Source organism: Babylonia areolata, chromosome 27 (assembly GCF_041734735.1).
Source record: "Babylonia areolata isolate BAREFJ2019XMU chromosome 27, ASM4173473v1, whole genome shotgun sequence".
NCBI lineage: Eukaryota > Metazoa > Mollusca > Gastropoda > Neogastropoda > Buccinidae > Babylonia > Babylonia areolata.
In genome coordinates this window covers 7094458-7105099 of record NC_134902.1, presented here as the reverse complement: position 1 = coordinate 7105099, position 10642 = coordinate 7094458, and positions in this window count along the sequence as shown.

The following is a 10642-nucleotide window of genomic DNA, read 5'->3' as shown; positions in this document are numbered from 1 at the left end:
AGTTGCTTCTTCTGACAAGTGTAGGGGTGAAATGGCGTCTCAAAACTAGTTCCTTCAGGCAGATGGGGCCTATCAACCGTGGTCGGTACTTGTTAAAAGTGAAGGAAAACATTGATCTCAAACCCCCAGCATTTGTATTTGCATTTGTATTTATTTTTATCACAACAGATTTCTCTGTGTGAAATTCAGGCTGCTCTCCCCAGGGAGAGCGCATCCGTACACGAAAGTGCCAGCCATTTTTTTGTTTTTTTTTCCTGCATGCAGTTTTATGTGTTTTTCCTATTGAAGTGGATTTTTCTACAGAATTTTGCCAGGAACAACCCTTTTGTTGCCGTGGATTCTTTTACGTGCGCTAAGTGCATGCTGCACATGGGACCTCGGTTTATCGTCTCATCCGAATGACTAGCGTCCAGACCACCACTGAAGGTCTAGTGGAGGGGGTGAAAATATCGGCGGCTGAGACGTGATTCAAACCAGTGCACTCAGATTTTCTCGCTTCTTGGGCAGATGTGTTACCTCTAGGCTATCACTCCACATGTATATTGAATGTTTCTGTCAAGAAATACCTTGATCTGTCACGAACTGAGACAGTCATTTGCTAGGAAAATGTCTTTTCTCAAGAAAACAAATGCCCACCTTTCCTGCTATAAGCTTTAATCTTGTTTCTGCTCCTCTTTGACTGATAGGTGTATTTTGTATTGCATGTGTTCTGATCGAAGTCTTCTTTAAACCAAAATGGATAATGAGAATGTTGAAGAAAAACAAAACATTAAAAACACACCAGGCCTTGTTTTCATGAAGTAATTCATTCAAGGTGTTCTTGTCGAAAACGTAGTTAAAAACCAGTATGAACATAGATTCAGTTCAACAACAACAAAAGAATAAATGATAACTGAATTAATGAAAATATATAATATTCTGGCAATCCACGTGTTATGGTTAATTAGGCTTACCTGTTCAAACCATTATGTTTTATGACATAGTTTTAAAAAATCTTAGTGCGTTCGTTTTGTTATATTCCTTCTTTACCAAAATGATGTCGATCTTTTAAGGCTGAGCAGAGTACATTTATGATCCATTCTAAGCACACACAATACACAAAGCATCATAACTATGACACACAACACTCACGATATACACTGGCTCAATAAACGCTGGTCATATGCAACTGCAGACAATTTTAATAAGGAATAGCACAGGGTCCAATACTAACACACAAAAATGTTTTATAATAATGGAATTTTTCCAATGAATACACAAAGACTGCACATACATACAATGTAGATATTAAGTATCAGTTTTTATTATTTCAACAACAATGACAGTGTGATAACTGAAAAGCTTTCCAGGAAAAACATATGGGGGGAAAAACAGTATCTATATAGTGGGGGTGCGGGGGAAACCCAGCATGCATTGTTTAAATAAAAGCATCACATTATCTCTGAAAGATGTTTCAGACACCTAAAAAGATATTATATGTGAAAAATTACAATATTTCTAAAAGACAACACTGTGGAGCAGATGTTATATTTCAAAACTGACAATAGACCACTGTAGAGTTGTGCGGCCATCTTGGACCTTGTGCATGCACAGATCTAACTTTTTACCAGAAACTGCGAACAATGCCAATGGTGATCGACAGGCAAAAAAAAAACCCCAGCATGTGCTGTCCCACATTTCTTAAGTTGAAAGCCTCCACTGTCACTACCAAACTCTGTACAATGAAGTGCCATCGTATGCATAATATATAAATTAAAAAAATTAAAAAGTAACAAAAACAATATATGAAAGTTTATATTGCTTTGTGTTTCTCTCGATCGTCTTTGTTGATCGCAATTTTGGTCACAGTCCTATCAGTTGATAGTTTCAAAAGCTGGCTCGACGCTTTTTGGAGAGGCAGTTCAACTGTCTATGATCCAGTTTGTCTCTGTCAGTATGTGCAATCTGCTACCCACGCATGCCACAGTAATAGTACTGAGAAAGTTATGGACCGTGTAGAGGTCAGAAGGCCTACACGCCGATTCTTTAAGTTCAAGTTCAAGTTCAAGAAAGCAGCTAAAGATATTAAACAATTCAAAAATCTTATTGACTGTGATTCTAGATCCATAGTGCAGAAATATGACTTTGACAAATAACGATTTAGGCAAATTAGCATGCAAATGCAAACCCTAAAACCAAACTGGTGTACCAAGAAGTCCTAAATACTGTACCTGAAGGGGATAATTCCTCACTATATTCAAAGCAAGTGAAGGCGTTTCGATTACTCCCACATCAGTGCCGCACAGAATAAAACAGAAAACACTGTGCAGCACTACACACAGTCCATACCATCCCTGCTCTCACTTTCCCACTTCAGTTGATCCTCCTCCTTTCTAAACGACACGTCACACCCCAAAAAGAAACGTCACACAAAAATTGCGTCATGCAAAAAACAAAAAAACAAACAAAAAACCCACTTCTGACCATTGCGCCCTTCAAATATTTTAAATCAAGAATGATGAACGAAAATGTCATGAGTTGTGACAGATATAACCAAACAGGAAACCCCGGGTTTCTAAAAAAAAAATGAAATAAAATAAAATTAAAATAAAACAACAACAACAACAACAACAACACACACACACACACACACACACACTTAACTCATTGTCTGCTGAACCTCGTAAAGTGAAATAAGCGTGGCGCCTGATTTTCAAGTGCGCTTTCTGCCTCTGTGCTTTTGTCAATGGTGTAGTTGACTTTTTATCATTATTATTATTATTTATCTTTTTAATATTTTTTTTTATTAAGAATATGACTTGATATAGCTACTTTACTTTCGTTAGGTAGTTCTGTATTCATGTTTATTCTGTATGGATAAAAATGATGGGGTGTTTATTCAGCGTGAATTACTGGCATGATCTTTCCAGAATATACAAATTACATAAAACAGTTAAAGCTTTTGTTCTTCTTATCATTATCAAATACTATTATTACTATTATTATTATTGTTGTTGTTGTTGTTGTCATTATCATTGTTGTTGTTCTTGTAACCACTACTACAGAAACTTAATTGTTGATGTAGCATCAGTTTATCTCTTGTCAGGAATATCCAAACAGTGATCATCCACGAATGATTTTTGTTTTCATTCATCTGCCAAAAATAGTGTGAGTTCGTGAATAAGAATAAATTAAATAGAATGAAACAAAATCATACAAAATGAAATAATGAAATGAAATAAACCAAATGATAAAAAATAACAAAAGGGTGAGTGTCGAGTTTGACACAGGGGGGTCTCCACGGGCCGCTCTGTGCAGTCCCGCTGAACGGAGACAAAGTCTAGCTGCTTCAGGCTCAGATAGTGTTCCCCTGTGCCAGCGGCTCACCCGCTCATACAGCCGTGTGTTTAGTGTGAAGACTGTACCGTGAGGTGTGGTGCAATGCTTGGTCAGTGGAGGTAACCCTTGGTGCATTGTTCCTGTCGACATTACGAGTTACCTCCCATGGACTGTGCATTCTCGCTCTTCCTCTGTGGCCGTCATCCAGTCACTGTCATGTTCTCTCAGTTTTCAGTTTCTGCGTTCGGACAAATTCATATACGTTACACCACATCTGCTAGGCAGATGCCTGACAGCAGCATAACCCAAAGCGCTTGTCAGGCCTCAAGTTGAGTGCATGCCGCTTAAATATTTATGTACGTATCAGAGTGGATTTCTTTTTACATGATTTTGCCAGAGGACAGCACTGTTTTGTTGTCATGGGTTCTTTGACAGTGCGCCAAGTGCGTGCTTCACACGGGACCTCGGTTTATCGTCTCATCCGAAAGACTAGACGCTCAGTTTGATTTTCCAGTCAAACTTGGGAGAAAGGGCGAGAGCGGGATTCGAACCCAGACCCTCGCGGACTATCTGTAATGGCAGCTGGGCGTCTTTACCATTCTGCCACCTTCCTCCTCTCCCTCCCTCTCTCTCTCTCTCACTGGCGATGCATCACATTCTTATTAGTAAACACTTGTAAAAAAAAAAAAAAAAAAAAAAGAAAAAGGAAAAAAAATCATAGCCGAATGATTATCACCAGATCATTGCCCTGCTTGATCATTGTTGTGATCCAGTCACAATGTCTCAGCAATGGTCACTGTTTCATCTTGTTTAATTTACATGTCACGGTCACATGGTTTGACTATGCAGGTCTGTTATCATCATTGTCATCATTAGCAGTAATAGCTAGTGGTAGTGGTAGCATTGTTGTTGCCGTGTTATCAGTATCAGTATCAGTAGCTCAAGGAGGCGTCACTGCGTTCGGTCAAATCCATATACGCTACACCACATCTGCCAAGCAGATGCCTGACCAGCGGCGTAACCCAACCATGATATCTTCATATTTTATTCCAGCACTATTATCATATCTTCATATTCTATCCCAGCACTCACTGGCGTAAACACTCTGGGATCTTATGCATGAAACGGCCTCACTAAACGCTCAGTTGCCAACTAAATGAAAGTTGGCAACTAAGTCTGAAAGTAAGCAATGCCGGCTTCTAAATCTCCAAGGTGCTTCTTAAATTTCCTCTACCTTCGGGGGTGGTGGAAATCCTAAAGTTGCCAAACAATCCAGCCAGCAAGACACTGGCGTGTCCGTCAGTGTTGAACTTGCGACAAAACAGGAATGCAATCCGAAAAACACGTGCTTCAGTCATGTATCATTCACACCCTCTAACTGAAATGTACAGTGACTCCCAAATCAGCAGAGATTTTCGATTTCCAAGGCGTCTTTGTTTTTTTTTTGTTTGTTTGTTTTTGTTTTGTTTTGTTTGTTTGTTTTGTTTGTTTGTTTGTTTTTTTCTCGTTAGCTTGAAAAAACAGGAGACGATTTTGAACTAAGGAGAGAATCGCTCTCCCCCGTTTTCAAATTTGACTGACGTTTCGATGTTTTTTCTTCACTGAGCAACCTTTCAAAATGCTGTGGCAGCTTTGATCAGTGTGGATAAAGTGATAGCATTTCGCACTACTACGCGAGTGACCAACCCTTGTGTGGGAAAATGGATTCGCGAACAAGGAGCCAACGAAACAGGCAAAAACCTATGAAAGTTATTTGCAGTGAGAGGCTTTACAAATGGCGGAGGGTGGAACACGTATCCGCATTCATGCAGGCGTCATCATGTGTGTTCGAGAATGATTTTGTTAATCGAAAACATTTTCATTCTCTCAATGTGAAGGTACGTCAATTTTCAGTTACTCAGTATAAATGATTCAGTCTCACTGTGTGTGTGTGTGTGTGTGTGTGTGTGTGTGTGTAGACTACAGTCAATATTAACACTGGTACATGTTACTTCAGTGCGGCGAACTTAGCAAACTGGTTGTGGCACATACTGGAGTATCATGGTGTCATTTCAATTTTTTAAAATTTTTAATGGAGGACATTGTAGGACAGTTTGAGTGCGTTCAGGTTCTGGATTTGATATATGCATAAGCATGATAATGAACAGCTGATTTTCATTGTATTGAATATGGAAGTGATAACCACCTTTGGTAAATATTATTTTCATTCATTTCTTTTTAGGTCTTTTGTACTATTCTGGGATTCCGTTCAATGGAAGATTCAGTTTTCCGTTGAAAATGTAAAAATTGTGTCAGTAAATCGATGATTTTATGTCACCTGGTAATTTTTGGGAGTATCTTAATATTGCAAAACAAATTTTGTTGTTGTTATTATTATCATTGTTTTTTGTTGTTGTTTTTTTTTTTCGTTGTACTATTTTGAAAACTTTACAAAATCAAAAATGTGTATCGTTTTCTATAACAGATAATCGTTCTGAAGTCAGTTATTGTAATGTCACTTCTGGTTTCGATTTAAAACGAATAGAAACCTTTAAGATATCATGTCCCACTGAATAATTTGAACAATCAAAAATCCTCAAATCAATATCTGTCCACGTGTATGTCTTTCACAAATCTAACGTATCAAACAAAATGAAGGACATTACAATAATTGTTTTGGAAACGACGGCGACAAATCTAAGGTAGGTAATTGGTAGAGAAGGCAGCTTTGCCAGTTTCTGCAGTTATTGCCCTTACAAGTGCATTGGAGCAGATGAGAATTGTGTAAATGGCACACGCGTTCGAATATCCCTTACACAAGAGGGTGCGCAGAGGCTTCGTTGGGTCTTCGTCTTCCGGTCTGGTTTATTCATTCTTGCTTTAGTTTAAGGTCTTTTCATTTTCATGTGATGGCCTATTAGACGTAATTGTATCACAACATATCCACCCTAGCATAAATACAGACGCGCGCGCACACACACAGACACGGCACAAGCACGCACAGACAACCACCCCCCCCCTGCGCACCCCCACCCCCACCCACACACACGCAAACGCAGACTTAGACTGAGATGGTTTATTCATTTTAGGCTTGGCCCCCTCATGACGAGGAATGTAAACAGGTCAACAATAATTGTGATGTTGATTATTAATAAGGAAACAAACATCAAAACAACTTGAAACAGTATCAACAATACAACGATCGATGGAAATGATACAGCAATCAAAATATTAAGCTATATAACAAATGGCCGATATCTAAATACTTACATAAACACAAAGACAAATTTCACACCACATTATAGTCAGCACTGGGTAACGGTGAAGTCAACTTGAAGAGACGAACACAGACACACACACACACACACACACACACTGAGACGCAAGACAGACGGACACACACACACTAGCACACACACGCCGGCGCGCGCGCACACACACACACACACACACACACACACTGACTCTCTCTCTCTCTCACGTATGTGCGCCAGTAGAATGCAAACCAGAATCCAGTTTCAGCGAGTACAGCAGCAAAATACAGATGGCTGTTTGCACGACGTCTCATCTTTCTCATGCACGGAGCATAGACACACACACACACACACACACAGTGGCACGAACACACACACACACACACACTATCTCTGTGCGCACGAACCCGCACAGACACATACACACACACAGTGGCGCGCGCGCGCGCGCACACACACACACACACACAGAGTGGTACGAACATACGCACACACACACACTCTCTCTCTCTCTGCGCGCGCGCGCGCGCGCACACACACACACACAAACACTATCTCTGTGCGCACGCACCCACACACTGGGACACATATACACACACACAGTGGCACGCGCGCCCGCGCGCGCGCGCGCGCACACACACACACACACACACACACACAGTGGTACGAACACACACACACACACTCTCTCTCTCTCTCTGCGCACGCGCACACACACACACAGTGGCACGCGCGCGCGCACACACACACACACACAGTGGCACGAACACACACACACTCACACTCACTCGCACACTCTCTCTCCCTCTCTCTCTCAGGCGCGCACGCACACGCACACACACTCTCTCTCACACGGGCGCGTGCACACGCACACACACACACAGAGGGTATCATGTTCCCCCCATGCACGGAACAGACGATGATAAAGCACGTGTCACGTCACTGTGGACGGATGATGATGAAGATGATGATGATTGACGACTGCACGTGCGGCACAGCATTGCCGGTTCGGAGCGCGTGCAGCTGACATGCATTGAGTCATCACCTTCTTGTTCTTCTTTTTTTTCTCTCTTGCTTCCTGTGTGTGCCAATGAACACAAACGGTTCAAGGGTTTATTGACTTCTCTTCCTCGTCCGCCTCGCCCCCCCCCCTTCCCTTCCCTTCTCAAATTCTTCTTCTTCCTACTTCTCAAATTCTTCTTCCTCTTCCTTCTCCTTCTTCACAAATTCTTCTTCTTCTGGTTCTTGTTGTTGTATACGTACCCCTTCTTCTCCTTCTCCTTATTTTTTCTCTTCTTCTTCCTCTTCTTCCTCCTCTTCTCCTCTCTTCTTCCTCTTCTCCTCCTCTTCTTCCTCTTCTTCCTCCTCTTCTTCTTCCTCCTCTTCTTCTTCCTCTTCTTCCTCCTCTTCTTCTTCCTCTTCTTCTTATTCTACTACTACTACTATCTCCTCCACCTCCTCTTCTTTCTCCTTCTCCTACTCTTCCTACTTCTTCTTCTTCATCCTCCTCTTTCTGGTTCTTGTTCTTCTTCTCATCCACATCTTCTTGTCTGTCTACTACTACTACTACTACTACTATCATCTCCTCCACTCCTTCTTCTTCAGTTTCCATCTCCTCTTCCTCCTTCTCCTTCTTCGTCCTCCTTCTGGTTCTTGTTCTTCTCATCTACATCTTCTTCTTCCCCTTCTACTACTACTACTACTGCTACTACTACTCCTCCTCTTCCTCTTCTTTCTTCTTTTCCTCCTCTTCTTCTTCTCCTCCTCCTCCTCATACCACTACAACTATCATCTCCTCCACCTCCTCTTTCTCTTCTTCATCCTCCTCTGCCTTCTTTTACTCAACCTTCTTCTTTTTCCTCCTCCTCCTTCTCCCCCCGCCCTCCTTCTCAAGTGCTTCTCCTCCTCCTCTTCCTTCCCCCCCTCGTCTTGATCCTCCTCAGTTTGGTTCTTGTCCTTCTTCTGATCCACCATCCACCTCTTCTTCATTTCCTTCATCTACAGCTACTACTACTACTACTATAAACTCCTCCACCTCCTCTTCCTCTTCTTTCTCCTCTTCCTCCTCCTCTGCCTTCTTCTTTTGCCCCACCACCTTCTTTTTCCTCCTCCTCCCCCTCCTTCTCAAGTACTTCTCCTCCTTCTCCTCTTCCTTCTCTCCCTCTTCTTCATCCTCCTTCTGGTTCATGTTCTTCTTCTGATCCACCATCCACCTCTTCTGCTTCATCTTCTACTACTACTACTACTACTACCACCACCACTACTATCATCTCCTCCACCTCTTCTTTTTTCTCCTCTTCCTCTCCCTCTTCCTTCTTCTTTTACTTCACCTTCTCCTCCTCCCCCTCTTCTTCATCCTTCTGGTTCTTCTCATCTATATGTTCTACTACTACTACTACTACTACTATAAACTCCTCCACCTCCTCTTCCTCTTCTTTCTCCTCTTCCTCCTCCTCTGCCTTCTTCTTTACCCCACCACCTTCTTTTTCCTCCTCCTCCCCCTCCTTCTCAAGTACTTCTCCTCTTCCTTCTCCCCCTCTTCTTCATCCTCCTTCTGGTTCATGTTCTTCTTCTGATCCACCATCCACCTCTTCTGCTTCATCTTCTACTACTACTACTACTACTACCACCACCACTACTATCATCTCCTCCACCTCTTCTTTTTTCTCCTCTCCCTCTTCCTTCTTCTTTTACTTCACCTTCTCCTCCTCCTCCTCCTCCTTCCCCTCTTCTTCATCCTGCTACTACTACTACTACTACTATCATCTCCTTCACCTCCTCATCTTCTTCTTTCTCCTCTTCCTCTCCCTCTTCCTTCTTTTACTTCACCTTCTCCTCCTCCCCCTCCCCCTCTTCTTCATCCTTCTCCTGGTTCTTGTTCTTCTACCCCACCTCTTCCTCTACTACTAGTACTACTACTATCATCTCCTCCACCTCCTCCTTTTCTTCCTTTACTCCTCCTTCTCCTTCTCTTCCTCCTGCTCCTTTATCCCCTTCTTCATCCTTCTTCATTCTGCTTCTTGTTCTTCTACTCCACCTTCTTCTTCTTCTACTGCTGCTACGACTACTATCATCTCCCCCACCCCCTCCCTCTTCTTCTTCTTTCTCCTCTTTCTTTTCTTCTACCTTCTTCTTCTACTCCACCTTCTTCTTCTTCTCCTCATCCACATCTACTACTACTACTACTATCATCTCCTCCACCTCCTCTTCTTCTTCTTTTCCTCTTCCTTCTAAGTTCTTCCTCCTCCTTCTGGTTCTTGTTCTTCTTCTCATCTACATCTTCTACTACAACTACTACTACTACTATCATCTCCTCCACCTCCTCTTCCTCTGCTTTCTTCTTTTCCTCCTCTTTCTTCTTCTTCTTCTTCCGGCCTTTTCTGTCACATCTCTCCCCCCTGCAAAGCATTGTCAGTGTCGGTCAGTGGATGTTGGTGGGGACGTCACCTGCCCTGCTGATGCAGTGGACAGCCGATGGGTTGAGTGTGTGTGATGTGATGCTCTGTGAAACTCTGTCCCCTGCTTCACTGTCTGTGATGCTCTGTGAAACTGTCCCCTGTTTCACTGTCTGTGATGCTCTGTGAAACTCTGTGCCCTGCTTCACTGTCTGTGATGCTCTGTGAAACTCTGTGCCCTGTTTCACTGTCTGTGATGCTCTGTGAAACTCTGTCCCCTTGTTTCACTGTCTGTGATGCTCTGTGAAACTCTGTCCCCTTGTTTCACTGTCTGTGATGCTCTGTGAAACTCTGTCCCCTTGTTTCACTGTCTGTGATGCTCTGTGAAACTCTGTGCCCTGTTTCACTGTCTGTGATGCTCTGTGAAACTCTGTCCCCTGTTTCACTGTCTGTGATGCTCTGTGAAACTCTGTCCCCTTGTTTCACTGTCTGTGATGCTCTGTGAAACTCTGTCCCCTTGTTTCACTGTCTGTGATGCTCTGTGAAACTCTGTCCCCTGTTTCTCCCTTTCTGCACTAATCCTGTAATTCTCTCCCCTTTCTCCTTTGTTCACGGCTTCTTTCTTTTCTTTTTTGTTCCTTGGTTACGCCCCTTTCCCCAGCCCCCTCCAAATGAGCGCAAAATATCCTAGCTTAA